The sequence below is a fragment of the Hyla sarda genome, unplaced genomic scaffold (assembly GCF_029499605.1).
Source record: "Hyla sarda isolate aHylSar1 unplaced genomic scaffold, aHylSar1.hap1 scaffold_1422, whole genome shotgun sequence".
Classification (NCBI taxonomy): Eukaryota; Metazoa; Chordata; class Amphibia; order Anura; family Hylidae; genus Hyla; species Hyla sarda.
This window is the reverse complement of record NW_026608052.1, coordinates 1-20,447: the sequence shown is the minus strand read 5'-3', so window position 1 is coordinate 20,447 and position 20,447 is coordinate 1. Positions and strand designations below refer to the sequence as shown.

The 20,447-nt window shown below is 44.7% G+C and overlaps 9 non-coding genes across 9 annotated transcripts; all 9 read left to right on the top strand.

Annotated features, from left to right (window-relative positions):
- The first annotated feature begins 1,885 nt into the window (after positions 1-1,885).
- On the top strand, positions 1,886-2,074 carry LOC130307375 (U2 spliceosomal RNA). Its single transcript, XR_008856559.1, has one exon. It is a non-coding gene; the product is annotated as a U2 spliceosomal RNA (small nuclear RNA).
- A 2,084-nt stretch (positions 2,075-4,158) lies between these two features.
- LOC130307355 (U2 spliceosomal RNA) lies at positions 4,159-4,349 on the top strand. The gene has a single exon (XR_008856539.1). It is a non-coding gene; the product is annotated as a U2 spliceosomal RNA (small nuclear RNA).
- Positions 4,350-6,419: 2,070 nt separating this feature from the next.
- On the top strand, positions 6,420-6,610 carry LOC130307354 (U2 spliceosomal RNA). The gene has a single exon (XR_008856538.1). It is a non-coding gene; the product is annotated as a U2 spliceosomal RNA (small nuclear RNA).
- Positions 6,611-8,708: 2,098 nt separating this feature from the next.
- LOC130307369 (U2 spliceosomal RNA) lies at positions 8,709-8,899 on the top strand. Its single transcript, XR_008856554.1, has one exon. It is a non-coding gene; the product is annotated as a U2 spliceosomal RNA (small nuclear RNA).
- Positions 8,900-10,994: 2,095 nt separating this feature from the next.
- On the top strand, positions 10,995-11,185 carry LOC130307353 (U2 spliceosomal RNA). The gene has a single exon (XR_008856537.1). It is a non-coding gene; the product is annotated as a U2 spliceosomal RNA (small nuclear RNA).
- A 2,084-nt stretch (positions 11,186-13,269) lies between these two features.
- Positions 13,270-13,460, top strand: LOC130307352 (U2 spliceosomal RNA). The gene has a single exon (XR_008856536.1). It is a non-coding gene; the product is annotated as a U2 spliceosomal RNA (small nuclear RNA).
- Positions 13,461-15,557: 2,097 nt separating this feature from the next.
- Positions 15,558-15,748, top strand: LOC130307368 (U2 spliceosomal RNA). The gene has a single exon (XR_008856553.1). It is a non-coding gene; the product is annotated as a U2 spliceosomal RNA (small nuclear RNA).
- A 2,095-nt stretch (positions 15,749-17,843) lies between these two features.
- On the top strand, positions 17,844-18,034 carry LOC130307350 (U2 spliceosomal RNA). Its single transcript, XR_008856535.1, has one exon. It is a non-coding gene; the product is annotated as a U2 spliceosomal RNA (small nuclear RNA).
- Positions 18,035-20,123: 2,089 nt separating this feature from the next.
- LOC130307379 (U2 spliceosomal RNA) lies at positions 20,124-20,314 on the top strand. Its single transcript, XR_008856562.1, has one exon. It is a non-coding gene; the product is annotated as a U2 spliceosomal RNA (small nuclear RNA).
- Positions 20,315-20,447: the final 133 nt, after the last annotated feature.

Genomic DNA, 20,447 nt, shown 5'->3' with positions numbered 1-20,447 from the left:
GAGACCAATTACGCTTCTTAATGTTGATTATAAGATTATGTCAAAAATTTTTGTTAACAGAATGAAGCCATTTTTGCACAAGGTCATCCATGTGGATCAGGTATGTGGTGTCCCAGGAAGGAGTGTAGCTGAACCTTTAAATGCTATTAGGGACGTCATATGGTATCAGCAAGAGCGGAATCAAAATATAGCCATTCTATCTCTAGATTTTCATAAAGCGTTCGATAGAGTATCACATTGTTTTTTATGGATGGTTTTACAACGCATGGGTTTTCCTAACATACTTATTAAGCAAATTGCTCTCTTATATAAAGGTTCTTTTAGCAGGATTTTAATAAATGGTTTCCTTACAGATTTTATTAATTTATCATCAGGGGTAAAGCAAGGCTGCCCTTTGTCTCCTATACTGTTTATATGTGCAATAGAACCTCTGTTAAACTTAATAAGGAATGATAAAATAATAAAAGGAGTGCCAGTTCCTGGAGGTAATAATGCCACCCTTAAAGTGTGTGGCTATATGGATGATATTAATGTTTTTTGTGAAAGTTCCTTCTCTTTACAAAGAGTTGTTGATGTTACTGATTTCTTTTGTAAAGCTTCTGCTTTTAAACTTAATTTATCTAAATGTGACTGTTTTTATATAGGTAAATGGGAAAACGTGCAAATACCAAACCTAAAATTACAGTCAGAAAAAATAAAAATCCTTGGAGTCATCTTTGATAAAAATAACAATGGTGAGGAAAGTTGGCTAATGGTAAAAGAAAAGGTAAAGAAGAAAGTAGACTTTTGGTCCCTTAGGAAATTATCTTTAGAAGGTAAAATTTTGGTGATTAAGGCTATGCTAATACCCATTATGCTCTATTTAAATATGATTTATCCTCCTAATGAACTTATGTCTAGGCAACTTCAGAGGATTCTCTTTGAGTTTCTATGGAGTTCTAAAGCAGAAAAATTAAAAAGAGATATTATGTATAAGTCACAAAAAAATGGAGGAAAACAGGTTCCCTGTATTAGAAAATTTTTATACTTAAGGTTTTTTAGTTGGTGTTTTAGGGGACTTTTTATGAAAAGTGTATGGTCCTGTTTTTTAAAGTACTCTGCGGGACATATTTTTAGAAGAAGAAAATGGGTGTTTTTATCATTATCTTCTCCTGTACTTTTAACTCCGCCTAAACATTATGCCATCTTAGAAAAAATTATACGTATGTATAACCTTAAAGACTTTGACTTGTTAACCTTGAGGGATGCTCGCAAGATAGAAGTACAGTTAAATTTGCAAGAAGAAATATGTATGGTCTCTAATTTTTCTTATAATAGGTGTGTACAAATATGGAAAAAGGTAAACGAGCCATATCTTTTTAATGAGCACAAGGATTTAGCATGGATGATTATCCATGAGTGTCTTCCGGTAAGATTTTTCCAATATAGAAGAGGTCTAAATGCTGTATGTGTCTGTCCCCGGGAAAATTGCAATATAGATGAAACTGTTTTGCACCTTTTCTGGAATTGTTATTTTGCACAAAAGGTTTTTAGACTAATTGGTTCTTTATTGAAATTCCTAACAGGTCTAAAAGTTTTAAATCATGAAGTTGTTTTATATGGCAAAAGTGATGGAGTTACGAAAGAAAAAGAGAGAATTTTGTGGATTTTTATCAACTGTACAAAAAATGTATTATGGAAAGTTCGTAATATCCTTGTCTTCAAAAGAGATTTTATTTGTGAAAAAGAATGTTTGAAGATGATATACAGTGAAGTTTACTTGTACTATTTAATTGATAAAAAGAGATTTGGGCAGAAAAAAGCATTAGCTATGTGGAATTTACATTTATGGAAAACAGTATTTGAAGTATTGTAAAAATTTTCTTGTGATGTATTTAAGTTTTTGAGTTTTTTTCAATAAAAATGTAAAAAAAAAAAAAAATCTGTTCTTATCAGTTTAATATCTGATACGTCCCCTATCTGGGGACCATATATTAAATGGATTTTTGAGAACGGGGGCCGATTTCGAAGCTTGCTTCCGTCGCCCTATGCATTGACCCGATATGGCAGTATCTTCGGGTACAGTGCACCACCCCCTTACAGGGTTAAAAAGAAAGATTCCTACTTTCATTGCTACCTGCTTGCTGGCTAGCCAGCTAGCCAGCCCTGTGGGCCTTGCTGCTGCTGCAGCCAAAAAACAAAAGGTGGTGCTGCTGCTGCTTCTGCTGCTTCTGCTTCTGCTTGTGTCTGGCCGCTGTTGGAGCGTCCAGGCACAGGACTTCTGCTGCTGCTGACTAAATGGCCTCCTTAATTGGATCATTTGAGTAGCCAGCACACCTGTGCAGGTAGGGCATGACATGATAGGCAGCTGCCTTGATAGCGGGTGGGTGCTGAATGTTCCTAATTGACAAAATAAGATTAATGCTTATGAAGAAATATAAAATCTCATCCCTTCCCCAATATCGCGCCACACCCCTACCCCTTAATTCCCTGGTTGAACTTGATGGACATATGTCTTTTTTCGACCGTACTAACTATGTAACTATGTAACATAACATGGGGGGGGGGGGGGGGGTCTCCTGGCTGTTCACACAGGTGTGTCATTGCTGTACATTGACCATGCATTGCTTCTGTGGTATTGCAAAGGCAAAGACAAATGCTTCCAGCCATCCATTGCACTAATGGATTGGTCATCAGCTGGCTGTCTATGTCCCGCATCAATATAGACCAAAGTACAGAGGGTTAGGCTATGCTATTGTGCACCTACCTGATGCATCAGAAGGTGCGAGGCCCTTGCTAAATTCTGTGCACAGACTTTGAGATCTATACTTTAGACTGTATCTAAACCTGCTCCAACATGGACTGACATTCTGGCCTACTTTCAGCCGATGCGACTTGTCTGTCGCTGAACAGTCGCTTTTTATGTATTCAGCACCTATGTATAATGTTGTAAAAATGCTCTAGAAGCTAAAGTCGCAGAAATGTCACACATATTTGGCCTGCAACTTTCTGTGCGACAAATTCAGACAGGAAAAATCAGTATAAATCCTTAGAAAATTATCCCCCAGTGTCTCCATCTGCTGGCGGTATTGAATAAGCATTGCTGCACTGATGGGGTATGCATTAGACGAAAAAAAAGAAGAAAAAGAAGAATAATACGCCCAGAAAAGAGGCGAAAAGGAGAAAAACGTAAAAAAACGTGAAAAAAAAGTAAGAGGAAGAGAAGGGAAAAAAAGGTGGAAATGGGTTTAAAAGTGATTTCGGCGGAGAAATATATATATATATATATATATATATATATATATATACGCGCACACACACACATATATATAAACGTATTCTCCGTTGAGATATTGCAGCCGCTGCTGTGTCCAGGCCCAGGAGCCTTAGCACTGTGCTGTGATGTCACTCAATACCACTGACATCACTAGGTGTAAACAACATCTCTCCTTTGCTGTGTATGTGACTATGGAGCTGTTTGGTTATGTCGTCTATTATGGCCTTCATAGAAGCAACAGGAGATTGTTGCATCCATCTAGAACCCTCAGAACTACAGTGCTATGATGTCACTCACTTCCACAGGCCTTGCAGAGTGTAAACAACAACAACCCAGCTTTGTTGTGTATGTAACCATAGGGATTTGTGATGTCACCTAGAACCTTCACAGCAGCGACAGCTTTATGAGGAGCATCAGCACTGCTCTGCCTGAGCAGAACCATCACCGCCATAGGTTGTCAAATAACCCGGGTTTAACCCACACAGGTAAGTCCAATGGGGTGCAGGCATGTCCTCTATGCTTACAGCTTCCCGTGGGTGTTGGTTTGATACCGTTTGGGGACAGCCAAGGAGGCATCTGCAGGCAACAAAGGTAGGTGTGTGCTTGTGTGTGTGTTTCCTATGCAGATCCTAAGCCCAGTGTCACATGCAAGTAGGAGGAGTAAGAAGGGTTCCTGGCAAATCCGGGTTATGGATTGCATTTAAAAAGGCCCCGTGGGAGTGCAATGGGCCCCTGTCTTGCTGCTTAGCAATAATGGTATGGGTTTAGGTTCTGCTGTGTACTGGTGGTTGACTGCCCCCCAGCCCAGAGTGTGCATGGAAAATTGTCTGGCAGCCTCCCTGACAGCAAGCAGTGATAGTGCCCATGAAGGGCACCTTGTTGGGCCCGCCCCTTTCACGGTTATCGCTTCTCGGCCTTTTGGCTAAGATCAAGTGTAGTATCTGTTCTTATCAGTTTAATATCTGATACGTCCCCTATCTGGGGACCATATATTAAATGGATTTTTGAGAACGGGGGCCGATTTCGAAGCTTGCTTCCGTCGCCCTATGCATTGACCCGATATGGCAGTATCTTCGGGTACAGTGCACCACCCCCTTACAGGGTTAAAAAGAAAGATTCCTACTTTCATTGCTACCTGCTTGCTGGCTAGCCAGCTAGCCAGCCCTGTGGGCCTTGCTGCTGCTGCAGCCAAAAAACAAAAGGTGGTGCTGCTGCTGCTTCTGCTGCTTCTGCTTGTGTCTGGCCGCTGTTGGAGCGTCCAGGCACAGGACTTCTGCTGCTGCTGACTAAATGGCCTCCTTAATTGGATCATTTGAGTAGCCAGCACACCTGTGCAGGTAGGGCATGACATGATAGGCAGCTGCCTTGATAGCGGGTGGGTGCTGAATGTTCCTAATTGACAAAATAAGATTAATGCTTATGAAGAAATATAAAATCTCATCCCTTCCCCAATATCGCGCCACACCCCTACCCCTTAATTCCCTGGTTGAACTTGATGGACATATGTCTTTTTTCGACCGTACTAACTATGTAACTATGTAACATAACATGGGGGGGGGTCTCCTGGCTGTTCACACAGGTGTGTCATTGCTGTACATTGACCATGCATTGCTTCTGTGGTATTGCAAAGGCAAAGACAAATGCTTCCAGCCATCCATTGCACTAATGGATTGGTCATCAGCTGGCTGTCTATGTCCCGCATCAATATAGACCAAAGTACAGAGGGTTAGGCTATGCTATTGTGCACCTACCTGATGCATCAGAAGGTGCGAGGCCCTTGCTAAATTCTGTGCACAGACTTTGAGATCTATACTTTAGACTGTATCTAAACCTGCTCCAACATGGACTGACATTCTGGCCTACTTTCAGCCGATGCGACTTGTCTGTCGCTGAACAGTCGCTTTTTATGTATTCAGCACCTATGTATAATGTTGTAAAAATGCTCTAGAAGCTAAAGTCGCAGAAATGTCACACATATTTGGCCTGCAACTTTCTGTGCGACAAATTCAGACAGGAAAAATCAGTATAAATCCTTAGAAAATTATCCCCCAGTGTCTCCATCTGCTGGCGGTATTGAATAAGCATTGCTGCACTGATGGGGTATGCATTAGACGAAAAAAAAGAAGAAAAAGAAGAATAATACGCCCAGAAAAGAGGCGAAAAGGAGAAAAACGTGAAAAAAAAGTAAGAGGAAGAGAAGGGAAAAAAAGGTGGAAATGGGTTTAAAAGTGATTTCGGCGGAGAAATATATATATATATATATATATATATATATATATATATATATATACGCGCACACACACACATATATATAAACGTATTCTCCGTTGAGATATTGCAGCCGCTGCTGTGTCCAGGCCCAGGAGCCTTAGCACTGTGCTGTGATGTCACTCAATACCACTGACATCACTAGGTGTAAACAACATCTCTCCTTTGCTGTGTATGTGACTATGGAGCTGTTTGGTGATGTCGTCTATTATGGCCTTCATAGAAGCAACAGGAGATTGTTGCATCCATCTAGAACCCTCAGAACTACAGTGCTATGATGTCACTCACTTCCACAGGCCTTGCAGAGTGTAAACAACAACAACCCAGCTTTGTTGTGTATGTAACCATAGGGATTTGTGATGTCACCTAGAACCTTCACAGCAGCGACAGCTTTATGAGGAGCATCAGCACTGCTCTGCCTGAGCAGAACCATCACCGCCATAGGTTGTCAAATAACCCGGGTTTAACCCACACAGGTAAGTCCAATGGGGTGCAGGCATGTCCTCTATGCTTACAGCTTCCCGTGGGTGTTGGTTTGATACCGTTTGGGGACAGCCAAGGAGGCATCTGCAGGCAACAAAGGTAGGTGTGTGCTTGTGTGTGTGTTTCCTATGCAGATCCTCAGCCCAGTGTCACATGCAAGTAGGAGGAGTAAGAAGGGTTCCTGGCAAATCCGGGTTATGGATTGCATTTAAAAAGGCCCCGTGGGAGTGCAATGGGCCCCTGTCTTGCTGCTTAGCAATAATGGTATGGGTTTAGGTTCTGCTGTGTGTACTGGTGGTTGACTGCCCCCCAGCCCAGAGTGTGCATGGAAAATTGTCTGGCAGCCTCCCTGACAGCAAGCAGTGATAGTGCCCATGAAGGGCACCTTGTTGGGCCCGCCCCTTTCACGGTTATCGCTTCTCGGCCTTTTGGCTAAGATCAAGTGTAGTATCTGTTCTTATCAGTTTAATATCTGATACGTCCCCTATCTGGGGACCATATATTAAATGGATTTTTGAGAACGGGGGCCGATTTCGAAGCTTGCTTCCGTCGCCCTATGCATTGACCCGATATGGCAGTATCTTCGGGTACAGTGCACCACCCCCTTACAGGGTTAAAAAGAAAGATTCCTACTTTCATTGCTACCTGCTTGCTGGCTAGCCAGCTAGCCAGCCCTGTGGGCCTTGCTGCTGCTGCAGCCAAAAAACAAAAGGTGGTGCTGCTGCTGCTTCTGCTGCTTCTGCTTCTGCTTGTGTCTGGCCGCTGTTGGAGCGTCCAGGCACAGGACTTCTGCTGCTGCTGACTAAATGGCCTCCTTAATTGGATCATTTGAGTAGCCAGCACACCTGTGCAGGTAGGGCATGACATGATAGGCAGCTGCCTTGATAGCGGGTGGGTGCTGAATGTTCCTAATTGACAAAATAAGATTAATGCTTATGAAGAAATATAAAATCTCATCCCTTCCCCAATATCGCGCCACACCCCTACCCCTTAATTCCCTGGTTGAACTTGATGGACATATGTCTTTTTTCGACCGTACTAACTATGTAACTATGTAACATAACATGGGGGGGGGGGGGGGTCTCCTGGCTGTTCACACAGGTGTGTCATTGCTGTACATTGACCATGCATTGCTTCTGTGGTATTGCAAAGGCAAAGACAAATGCTTCCAGCCATCCATTGCACTAATGGATTGGTCATCAGCTGGCTGTCTATGTCCCGCATCAATATAGACCAAAGTACAGAGGGTTAGGCTATGCTATTGTGCACCTACCTGATGCATCAGAAGGTGCGAGGCCCTTGCTAAATTCTGTGCACAGACTTTGAGATCTATACTTTAGACTGTATCTAAACCTGCTCCAACATGGACTGACATTCTGGCCTACTTTCAGCCGATGCGACTTGTCTGTCGCTGAACAGTCGCTTTTTATGTATTCAGCACCTATGTATAATGTTGTAAAAATGCTCTAGAAGCTAAAGTCGCAGAAATGTCACACATATTTGGCCTGCAACTTTCTGTGCGACAAATTCAGACAGGAAAAATCAGTATAAATCCTTAGAAAATTATCCCCCAGTGTCTCTATCTGCTGGCGGTATTGAATAAGCATTGCTGCACTGATGGGGTATGCATTAGACGAAAAAAAAGAAGAAAAAGAAGAATAATACGCCCAGAAAAGAGGCGAAAAGGAGAAAAACGTAAAAAAACGTGAAAAAAAAGTAAGAGGAAGAGAAGGGAAAAAAAGGTGGAAATGGGTTTAAAAGTGATTTCGGCGGAGAAATATATATATATATATATATATATATATATATATATATATATGTATATATACGCGCACACACACACATATATATAAACGTATTCTCCGTTGAGATATTGCAGCCGCTGCTGTGTCCAGGCCCAGGAGCCTTAGCACTGTGCTGTGATGTCACTCAATACCACTGACATCACTAGGTGTAAACAACATCTCTCCTTTGCTGTGTATGTGACTATGGAGCTGTTTGGTGATGTCGTCTATTATGGCCTTCATAGAAGCAACAGGAGATTGTTGCATCCATCTAGAACCCTCAGAACTACAGTGCTATGATGTCACTCACTTCCACAGGCCTTGCAGAGTGTAAACAACAACAACCCAGCTTTGTTGTGTATGTAACCATAGGGATTTGTGATGTCACCTAGAACCTTCACAGCAGCGACAGCTTTATGAGGAGCATCAGCACTGCTCTGCCTGAGCAGAACCATCACCGCCATAGGTTGTCAAATAACCCGGGTTTAACCCACACAGGTAAGTCCAATGGGGTGCAGGCATGTCCTCTATGCTTACAGCTTCCCGTGGGTGTTGGTTTGATACCGTTTGGGGACAGCCAAGGAGGCATCTGCAGGCAACAAAGGTAGGTGTGTGCTTGTGTGTGTGTTTCCTATGCAGATCCTAAGCCCAGTGTCACATGCAAGTAGGAGGAGTAAGAAGGGTTCCTGGCAAATCCGGGTTATGGATTGCATTTAAAAAGGCCCCGTGGGAGTGCAATGGGCCCCTGTCTTGCTGCTTAGCAATAATGGTATGGGTTTAGGTTCTGCTGTGTGTACTGGTGGTTGACTGCCCCCCAGCCCAGAGTGTGCATGGAAAATTGTCTGGCAGCCTCCCTGACAGCAAGCAGTGATAGTGCCCATGAAGGGCACCTTCTTGGGCCCGCCCCTTTCACGGTTATTGCTTCTCGGCCTTTTGGCTAAGATCAAGTGTAGTATCTGTTCTTATCAGTTTAATATCTGATACGTCCCCTATCTGGGGACCATATATTAAATGGATTTTTGAGAACGGGGGCCGATTTCGAAGCTTGCTTCCGTCGCCCTATGCATTGACCCGATATGGCAGTATCTTCGGGTACAGTGCACCACCCCCTTACAGGGTTAAAAAGAAAGATTCCTACTTTCATTGCTACCTGCTTGCTGGCTAGCCAGCTAGCCAGCCCTGTGGGCCTTGCTGCTGCTGCAGCCAAAAAACAAAAGGTGGTGCTGCTGCTGCTTCTGCTGCTTCTGCTTCTGCTTGTGTCTGGCCGCTGTTGGAGCGTCCAGGCACAGGACTTCTGCTGCTGCTGACTAAATGGCCTCCTTAATTGGATCATTTGAGTAGCCAGCACACCTGTGCAGGTAGGGCATGACATGATAGGCAGCTGCCTTGATAGCGGGTGGGTGCTGAATGTTCCTAATTGACAAAATAAGATTAATGCTTATGAAGAAATATAAAATCTCATCCCTTCCCCAATATCGCGCCACACCCCTACCCCTTAATTCCCTGGTTGAACTTGATGGACATATGTCTTTTTTCGACCGTACTAACTATGTAACTATGTAACATAACATGGGGGGGGGGGGGGGGTCTCCTGGCTGTTCACACAGGTGTGTCATTGCTGTACATTGACCATGCATTGCTTCTGTGGTATTGCAAAGGCAAAGACAAATGCTTCCAGCCATCCATTGCACTAATGGATTGGTCATCAGCTGGCTGTCTATGTCCCGCATCAATATAGACCAAAGTACAGAGGGTTAGGCTATGCTATTGTGCACCTACCTGATGCATCAGAAGGTGCGAGGCCCTTGCTAAATTCTGTGCACAGACTTTGAGATCTATACTTTAGACTGTATCTAAACCTGCTCCAACATGGACTGACATTCTGGCCTACTTTCAGCCGATGCGACTTGTCTGTCGCTGAACAGTCGCTTTTTATGTATTCAGCACCTATGTATAATGTTGTAAAAATGCTCTAGAAGCTAAAGTCGCAGAAATGTCACACATATTTGGCCTGCAACTTTCTGTGCGACAAATTCAGACAGGAAAAATCAGTATAAATCCTTAGAAAATTATCCCCCAGTGTCTCCATCTGCTGGCGGTATTGAATAAGCATTGCTGCACTGATGGGGTATGCATTAGACGAAAAAAAAGAAGAAAAAGAAGAAAAATACGCCCAGAAGAGAGGCGAAAAGGAGAAAAACGTAAAAAAACGTGAAAAAAAAGTAAGAGGAAGAGAAGGGAAAAAAAGGTGGAAATGGGTTTAAAAGCGATTTCGGCAGAGAAATATATATATATATATATATATATATATATATATATATATATATACGCGCACACACACACACATATATATAAACGTATTCTCCGTTGAGATATTGCAGCCGCTGCTGTGTCCAGGCCCAGGAGCCTTAGCACTGTGCTGTGATGTCACTCAATACCACTGACATCACTAGGTGTAAACAACATCTCTCCTTTGCTGTGTATGTGACTATGGAGCTGTTTGGTGATGTCGTCTATTATGGCCTTCATAGAAGCAACAGGAGATTGTTGCATCCATCTAGAACCCTCAGAACTACAGTGCTATGATGTCACTCACTTCCACAGGCCTTGCAGAGTGTAAACAACAACAACCCAGCTTTGTTGTGTATGTAACCATAGGGATTTGTGATGTCACCTAGAACCTTCACAGCAGCGACAGCTTTATGAGGAGCATCAGCACTGCTCTGCCTGAGCAGAACCATCACCGCCATAGGTTGTCAAATAACCCGGGTTTAACCCACACAGGTAAGTCCAATGGGGTGCAGGCATGTCCTCTATGCTTACAGCTTCCCGTGGGTGTTGGTTTGATACCGTTTGGGGACAGCCAAGGAGGCATCTGCAGGCAACAAAGGTAGGTGTGTGCTTGTGTGTGTGTTTCCTATGCAGATCCTAAGCCCAGTGTCACATGCAAGTAGGAGGAGTAAGAAGGGTTCCTGGCAAATCCGGGTTATGGATTGCATTTAAAAAGGCCCCGTGGGAGTGCAATGGGCCCCTGTCTTGCTGCTTAGCAATAATGGTATGGGTTTAGGTTCTGCTGTGTGTACTGGTGGTTGACTGCCCCCCAGCCCAGAGTGTGCATGGAAAATTGTCTGGCAGCCTCCCTGACAGCAAGCAGTGATAGTGCCCATGAAGGGCACCTTGTTGGGCCCGCCCCTTTCACGGTTATCGCTTCTCGGCCTTTTGGCTAAGATCAAGTGTAGTATCTGTTCTTATCAGTTTAATATCTGATACGTCCCCTATCTGGGGACCATATATTAAATGGATTTTTGAGAACGGGGGCCGATTTCGAAGCTTGCTTCCGTCGCCCTATGCATTGACCCGATATGGCAGTATCTTCGGGTACAGTGCACCACCCCCTTACAGGGTTAAAAAGAAAGATTCCTACTTTCATTGCTACCTGCTTGCTGGCTAGCCAGCTAGCCAGCCCTGTGGGCCTTGCTGCTGCTGCAGCCAAAAAACAAAAGGTGGTGCTGCTGCTGCTTCTGCTGCTTCTGCTTCTGCTTGTGTCTGGCCGCTGTTGGAGCGTCCAGGCACAGGACTTCTGCTGCTGCTGACTAAATGGCCTCCTTAATTGGATCATTTGAGTAGCCAGCACACCTGTGCAGGTAGGGCATGACATGATAGGCAGCTGCCTTGATAGCGGGTGGGTGCTGAATGTTCCTAATTGACAAAATAAGATTAATGCTTATGAAGAAATATAAAATCTCATCCCTTCCCCAATATCGCGCCACACCCCTACCCCTTAATTCCCTGGTTGAACTTGATGGACATATGTCTTTTTTCGACCGTACTAACTATGTAACTATGTAACATAACATGGGGGGGGGGGGGGGGGTCTCCTGGCTGTTCACACAGGTGTGTCATTGCTGTACATTGACCATGCATTGCTTCTGTGGTATTGCAAAGGCAAAGACAAATGCTTCCAGCCATCCATTGCACTAATGGATTGGTCATCAGCTGGCTGTCTATGTCCCGCATCAATATAGACCAAAGTACAGAGGGTTAGGCTATGCTATTGTGCACCTACCTGATGCATCAGAAGGTGCGAGGCCCTTGCTAAATTCTGTGCACAGACTTTGAGATCTATACTTTAGACTGTATCTAAACCTGCTCCAACATGGACTGACATTCTGGCCTACTTTCAGCCGATGCGACTTGTCTGTCGCTGAACAGTCGCTTTTTATGTATTCAGCACCTATGTATAATGTTGTAAAAATGCTCTAGAAGCTAAAGTCGCAGAAATGTCACACATATTTGGCCTGCAACTTTCTGTGCGACAAATTCAGACAGGAAAAATCAGTATAAATCCTTAGAAAATTATCCCCCAGTGTCTCCATCTGCTGGCGGTATTGAATAAGCATTGCTGCACTGATGGGGTATGCATTAGACGAAAAAAAAGAAGAAAAAGAAGAATAATACGCCCAGAAAAGAGGCGAAAAGGAGAAAAACGTGAAAAAAAAGTAAGAGGAAGAGAAGGGAAAAAAAGGTGGAAATGGGTTTAAAAGTGATTTCGGCGGAGAAATATATATATATATATATATATATATATATATATATATATATATACGCGCACACACACACATATATATAAACGTATTCTCCGTTGAGATATTGCAGCCGCTGCTGTGTCCAGGCCCAGGAGCCTTAGCACTGTGCTGTGATGTCACTCAATACCACTGACATCACTAGGTGTAAACAACATCTCTCCTTTGCTGTGTATGTGACTATGGAGCTGTTTGGTGATGTCGTCTATTATGGCCTTCATAGAAGCAACAGGAGATTGTTGCATCCATCTAGAACCCTCAGAACTACAGTGCTATGATGTCACTCACTTCCACAGGCCTTGCAGAGTGTAAACAACAACAACCCAGCTTTGTTGTGTATGTAACCATAGGGATTTGTGATGTCACCTAGAACCTTCACAGCAGCGACAGCTTTATGAGGAGCATCAGCACTGCTCTGCCTGAGCAGAACCATCACCGCCATAGGTTGTCAAATAACCCGGGTTTAACCCACACAGGTAAGTCCAATGGGGTGCAGGCATGTCCTCTATGCTTACAGCTTCCCGTGGGTGTTGGTTTGATACCGTTTGGGGACAGCCAAGGAGGCATCTGCAGGCAACAAAGGTAGGTGTGTGCTTGTGTGTGTGTTTCCTATGCAGATCCTCAGCCCAGTGTCACATGCAAGTAGGAGGAGTAAGAAGGGTTCCTGGCAAATCCGGGTTATGGATTGCATTTAAAAAGGCCCCGTGGGAGTGCAATGGGCCCCTGTCTTGCTGCTTAGCAATAATGGTATGGGTTTAGGTTCTGCTGTGTGTACTGGTGGTTGACTGCCCCCCAGCCCAGAGTGTGCATGGAAAATTGTCTGGCAGCCTCCCTGACAGCAAGCAGTGATAGTGCCCATGAAGGGCACCTTGTTGGGCCCGCCCCTTTCACGGTTATCGCTTCTCGGCCTTTTGGCTAAGATCAAGTGTAGTATCTGTTCTTATCAGTTTAATATCTGATACGTCCCCTATCTGGGGACCATATATTAAATGGATTTTTGAGAACGGGGGCCGATTTCGAAGCTTGCTTCCGTCGCCCTATGCATTGACCCGATATGGCAGTATCTTCGGGTACAGTGCACCACCCCCTTACAGGGTTAAAAAGAAAGATTCCTACTTTCATTGCTACCTGCTTGCTGGCTAGCCAGCTAGCCAGCCCTGTGGGCCTTGCTGCTGCTGCAGCCAAAAAACAAAAGGTGGTGCTGCTGCTGCTTCTGCTGCTTCTGCTTCTGCTTGTGTCTGGCCGCTGTTGGAGCGTCCAGGCACAGGACTTCTGCTGCTGCTGACTAAATGGCCTCCTTAATTGGATCATTTGAGTAGCCAGCACACCTGTGCAGGTAGGGCATGACATGATAGGCAGCTGCCTTGATAGCGGGTGGGTGCTGAATGTTCCTAATTGACAAAATAAGATTAATGCTTATGAAGAAATATAAAATCTCATCCCTTCCCCAATATCGCGCCACACCCCTACCCCTTAATTCCCTGGTTGAACTTGATGGACATATGTCTTTTTTCGACCGTACTAACTATGTAACTATGTAACATAACATGGGGGGGGGGGGGGGTCTCCTGGCTGTTCACACAGGTGTGTCATTGCTGTACATTGACCATGCATTGCTTCTGTGGTATTGCAAAGGCAAAGACAAATGCTTCCAGCCATCCATTGCACTAATGGATTGGTCATCAGCTGGCTGTCTATGTCCCGCATCAATATAGACCAAAGTACAGAGGGTTAGGCTATGCTATTGTGCACCTACCTGATGCATCAGAAGGTGCGAGGCCCTTGCTAAATTCTGTGCACAGACTTTGAGATCTATACTTTAGACTGTATCTAAACCTGCTCCAACATGGACTGACATTCTGGCCTACTTTCAGCCGATGCGACTTGTCTGTCGCTGAACAGTCGCTTTTTATGTATTCAGCACCTATGTATAATGTTGTAAAAATGCTCTAGAAGCTAAAGTCGCAGAAATGTCACACATATTTGGCCTGCAACTTTCTGTGCGACAAATTCAGACAGGAAAAATCAGTATAAATCCTTAGAAAATTATCCCCCAGTGTCTCTATCTGCTGGCGGTATTGAATAAGCATTGCTGCACTGATGGGGTATGCATTAGACGAAAAAAAAGAAGAAAAAGAAGAATAATACGCCCAGAAAAGAGGCGAAAAGGAGAAAAACGTAAAAAAACGTGAAAAAAAAGTAAGAGGAAGAGAAGGGAAAAAAAGGTGGAAATGGGTTTAAAAGTGATTTCGGCGGAGTATATATATATATATATATATATATATATATATATATATATATGTATATATACGCGCACACACACACATATATATAAACGTATTCTCCGTTGAGATATTGCAGCCGCTGCTGTGTCCAGGCCCAGGAGCCTTAGCACTGTGCTGTGATGTCACTCAATACCACTGACATCACTAGGTGTAAACAACATCTCTCCTTTGCTGTGTATGTGACTATGGAGCTGTTTGGTGATGTCGTCTATTATGGCCTTCATAGAAGCAACAGGAGATTGTTGCATCCATCTAGAACCCTCAGAACTACAGTGCTATGATGTCACTCACTTCCACAGGCCTTGCAGAGTGTAAACAACAACAACCCAGCTTTGTTGTGTATGTAACCATAGGGATTTGTGATGTCACCTAGAACCTTCACAGCAGCGACAGCTTTATGAGGAGCATCAGCACTGCTCTGCCTGAGCAGAACCATCACCGCCATAGGTTGTCAAATAACCCGGGTTTAACCCACACAGGTAAGTCCAATGGGGTGCAGGCATGTCCTCTATGCTTACAGCTTCCCGTGGGTGTTGGTTTGATACCGTTTGGGGACAGCCAAGGAGGCATCTGCAGGCAACAAAGGTAGGTGTGTGCTTGTGTGTGTGTTTCCTATGCAGATCCTAAGCCCAGTGTCACATGCAAGTAGGAGGAGTAAGAAGGGTTCCTGGCAAATCCGGGTTATGGATTGCATTTAAAAAGGCCCCGTGGGAGTGCAATGGGCCCCTGTCTTGCTGCTTAGCAATAATGGTATGGGTTTAGGTTCTGCTGTGTGTACTGGTGGTTGACTGCCCCCCAGCCCAGAGTGTGCATGGAAAATTGTCTGGCAGCCTCCCTGACAGCAAGCAGTGATAGTGCCCATGAAGGGCACCTTCTTGGGCCCGCCCCTTTCACGGTTATTGCTTCTCGGCCTTTTGGCTAAGATCAAGTGTAGTATCTGTTCTTATCAGTTTAATATCTGATACGTCCCCTATCTGGGGACCATATATTAAATGGATTTTTGAGAACGGGGGCCGATTTCGAAGCTTGCTTCCGTCGCCCTATGCATTGACCCGATATGGCAGTATCTTCGGGTACAGTGCACCACCCCCTTACAGGGTTAAAAAGAAAGATTCCTACTTTCATTGCTACCTGCTTGCTGGCTAGCCAGCTAGCCAGCCCTGTGGGCCTTGCTGCTGCTGCAGCCAAAAAACAAAAGGTGGTGCTGCTGCTGCTTCTGCTGCTTCTGCTTCTGCTTGTGTCTGGCCGCTGTTGGAGCGTCCAGGCACAGGACTTCTGCTGCTGCTGACTAAATGGCCTCCTTAATTGGATCATTTGAGTAGCCAGCACACCTGTGCAGGTAGGGCATGACATGATAGGCAGCTGCCTTGATAGCGGGTGGGTGCTGAATGTTCCTAATTGACAAAATAAGATTAATGCTTATGAAGAAATATAAAATCTCATCCCTTCCCCAATATCGCGCCACACCCCTACCCCTTAATTCCCTGGTTGAACTTGATGGACATATGTCTTTTTTCGACCGTACTAACTATGTAACTATGTAACATAACATGGGGGGGGGGGGGGGGTCTCCTGGCTGTTCACACAGGTGTGTCATTGCTGTACATTGACCATGCATTGCTTCTGTGGTATTGCAAAGGCAAAGACAAATGCTTCCAGCCATCCATTGCACTAATGGATTGGTCATCAGCTGGCTGTCTATGTCCCGCATCAATATAGACCAAAGTACAGAGGGTTAGGCTATGCTATTGTGCACCTACCTGATGCATCAGAAGGTGCGAGGCCCTTGCTAAATTCTGTGCACAGACTTTGAGATCTATACTTTAGACTGTATCTAAACCTGCTCCAACATGGACTGACATTCTGGCCTACTTTCAGCCGATGCGACTTGTCTGTCGCTGAACAGTCGCTTTTTATGTATTCAGCACCTATGTATAATGTTGTAAAAATGCTCTAGAAGCTAAAGTCGCAGAAATGTCACACATATTTGGCCTGCAACTTTCTGTGCGACAAATTCAGACAGGAAAAATCAGTATAAATCCTTAGAAAATTATCCCCCAGTGTCTCCATCTGCTGGCGGTATTGAATAAGCATTGCTGCACTGATGGGGTATGCATTAGACGAAAAAAAAGAAGAAAAAGAAGAATAATACGCCCAGAAAAGAGGCGAAAAGGAGAAAAACGTAAAAAAACGTGAAAAAAAAGTAAGAGGAAGAGAAGGGAAAAAAAGGTGGAAATGGGTTTAAAAGTGATTTCGGCGGAGAAATATATATATATATATATATATATATATATATATATATATATATACGCGCACACACACACACATATATATAAACGTATTCTCCGTTGAGATATTGCAGCCGCTGCTGTGTCCAGGCCCAGGAGCCTTAGCACTGTGCTGTGATGTCACTCAATACCACTGACATCACTAGGTGTAAACAACATCTCTCCTTTGCTGTGTATGTGACTATGGAGCTGTTTGGTGATGTCGTCTATTATGGCCTTCATAGAAGCAACAGGAGATTGTTGCATCCATCTAGAACCCTCAGAACTACAGTGCTATGATGTCACTCACTTCCACAGGCCTTGCAGAGTGTAAACAACAACAACCCAGCTTTGTTGTGTATGTAACCATAGGGATTTGTGATGTCACCTAGAACCTTCACAGCAGCGACAGCTTTATGAGGAGCATCAGCACTGCTCTGCCTGAGCAGAACCATCACCGCCATAGGTTGTCAAATAACCCGGGTTTAACCCACACAGGTAAGTCCAATGGGGTGCAGGCATGTCCTCTATGCTTACAGCTTCCCGTGGGTGTTGGTTTGATACCGTTTGGGGACAGCCAAGGAGGCATCTGCAGGCAACAAAGGTAGGTGTGTGCTTGTGTGTGTGTTTCCTATGCAGATCCTAAGCCCAGTGTCACATGCAAGTAGGAGGAGTAAGAAGGGTTCCTGGCAAATCCGGGTTATGGATTGCATTTAAAAAGGCCCCGTGGGAGTGCAATGGGCCCCTGTCTTGCTGCTTAGCAATAATGGTATGGGTTTAGGTTCTGCTGTGTGTACTGGTGGTTGACTGCCCCCCAGCCCAGAGTGTGCATGGAAAATTGTCTGGCAGCCTCCCTGACAGCAAGCAGTGATAGTGCCCATGAAGGGCACCTTGTTGGGCCCGCCCCTTTCACGGTTATCGCTTCTCGGCCTTTTGGCTAAGATCAAGTGTAGTATCTGTTCTTATCAGTTTAATATCTGATACGTCCCCTATCTGGGGACCATATATTAAATGGATTTTTGAGAACGGGGGCCGATTTCGAAGCTTGCTTCCGTCGCCCTATGCATTGACCCGATATGGCAGTATCTTCGGGTACAGTGCACCACCCCCTTACAGGGTTAAAAAGAAAGATTCCTACTTTCATTGCTACCTGCTTGCTGGCTAGCCAGCTAGCCAGCCCTGTGGGCCTTGCTGCTGCTGCAGCCAAAAAACAAAAGGTGGTGCTGCTGCTGCTTCTGCTGCTTCTGCTTCTGCTTGTGTCTGGCCGCTGTTGGAGCGTCCAGGCACAGGACTTCTGCTGCTGCTGACTAAATGGCCTCCTTAATTGGATCATTTGAGTAGCCAGCACACCTGTGCAGGTAGGGCATGACATGATAGGCAGCTGCCTTGATAGCGGGTGGGTCCTGAATGTTCCTAATTGACAAAATAAGATTAATGCTTATGAAGAAATATAAAATCTCATCCCTTCCCCAATATCGCGCCACACCCCTACCCCTTAATTCCCTGGTTGAACTTGATGGACATATGTCTTTTTTCGACCGTACTAACTATGTAACTATGTAACATAACATGGGGGGGGGGGGGGGGTCTCCTGGCTGTTCACACAGGTGTGTCATTGCTGTACATTGACCATGCATTGCTTCTGTGGTATTGCAAAGGCAAAGACAAATGCTTCCAGCCATCCATTGCACTAATGGATTGGTCATCAGCTGGCTGTCTATGTCCCGCATCAATATAGACCAAAGTACAGAGGGTTAGGCTATGCTATTGTGCACCTACCTGATGCATCAGAAGGTGCGAGGCCCTTGCTAAATTCTGTGCACAGACTTTGAGATCTATACTTTAGACTGTATCTAAACCTGCTCCAACATGGACTGACATTCTGGCCTACTTTCAGCCGATGCGACTTGTCTGTCGCTGAACAGTCGCTTTTTATGTATTCAGCACCTATGTATAATGTTGTAAAAATGCTCTAGAAGCTAAAGTCGCAGAAATGTCACACATATTTGGCCTGCAACTTTCTGTGCGACAAATTCAGACAGGAAAAATCAGTATAAATCCTTAGAAAATTATCCCCCAGTGTCTCCATCTGCTGGCGGTATTGAATAAGCATTGCTGCACTGATGGGGTATGCATTAGACGAAAAAAAAGAAGAAAAAGAAGAATAATACGCCCAGAAAAGAGGCGAAAAGGAGAAAAACGTGAAAAAAAAGTAAGAGGAAGAGAAGGGAAAAAAAGGTGGAAATGGGTTTAAAAGTGATTTCGGCGGAGAAATATATATATATATATATATATATATATATATATATATATATATATATATACGCGCACACACACACATATATATAAACGTATTCTCCGTTGAGATATTGCAGCCGCTGCTGTGTCCAGGCCCAGGAGCCTTAGCACTGTGCTGTGATGTCACTCAATACCACTGACATCACTAGGTGTAAACAACATCTCTCCTTTGCTGTGTATGTGACTATGGAGCTGTTTGGTGATGTCGTCTATTATGGCCTTCATAGAAGCAACAGGAGATTGTTGCATCCATCTAGAACCCTCAGAACTACAGTGCTATGATGTCACTCACTTCCACAGGCCTTGCAGAGTGTAAACAACAACAACCCAGCTTTGTTGTGTATGTAACCATAGGGATTTGTGATGTCACCTAGAACCTTCACAGCAGCGACAGCTTTATGAGGAGCATCAGCACTGCTCTGCCTGAGCAGAACCATCACCGCCATAGGTTGTCAAATAACCCGGGTTTAACCCACACAGGTAAGTCCAATGGGGTGCAGGCATGTCCTCTATGCTTACAGCTTCCCGTGGGTGTTGGTTTGATACCGTTTGGGGACAGCCAAGGAGGCATCTGCAGGCAACAAAGGTAGGTGTGTGCTTGTGTGTGTGTTTCCTATGCAGATCCTCAGCCCAGTGTCACATGCAAGTAGGAGGAGTAAGAAGGGTTCCTGGCAAATCCGGGTTATGGATTGCATTTAAAAAGGCCCCGTGGGAGTGCAATGGGCCCCTGTCTTGCTGCTTAGCAATAATGGTATGGGTTTAGGTTCTGCTGTGTGTACTGGTGGTTGACTGCCCCCCAGCCCAGAGTGTGCATGGAAAATTGTCTGGCAGCCTCCCTGACAGCAAGCAGTGATAGTGCCCATGAAGGGCACCTTGTTGGGCCCGCCCCTTTCACGGTTATCGCTTCTCGGCCTTTTGGCTAAGATCAAGTGTAGTATCTGTTCTTATCAGTTTAATATCTGATACGTCCCCTATCTGGGGACCATATATTAAATGGATTTTTGAGAACGGGGGCCGATTTCGAAGCTTGCTTCCGTCGCCCTATGCATTGACCCGATATGGCAGTATCTTCGGGTACAGTGCACCACCCCCTTACAGGGTTAAAAAGAAAGATTCCTACTTTCATTGCTACCTGCTTGCTGGCTAGCCAGCTAGCCAGCCCTGTGGGCCTTGCTGCTGCTGCAGCCAAAAAACAAAAGGTGGTGCTGCTGCTGCTTCTGCTG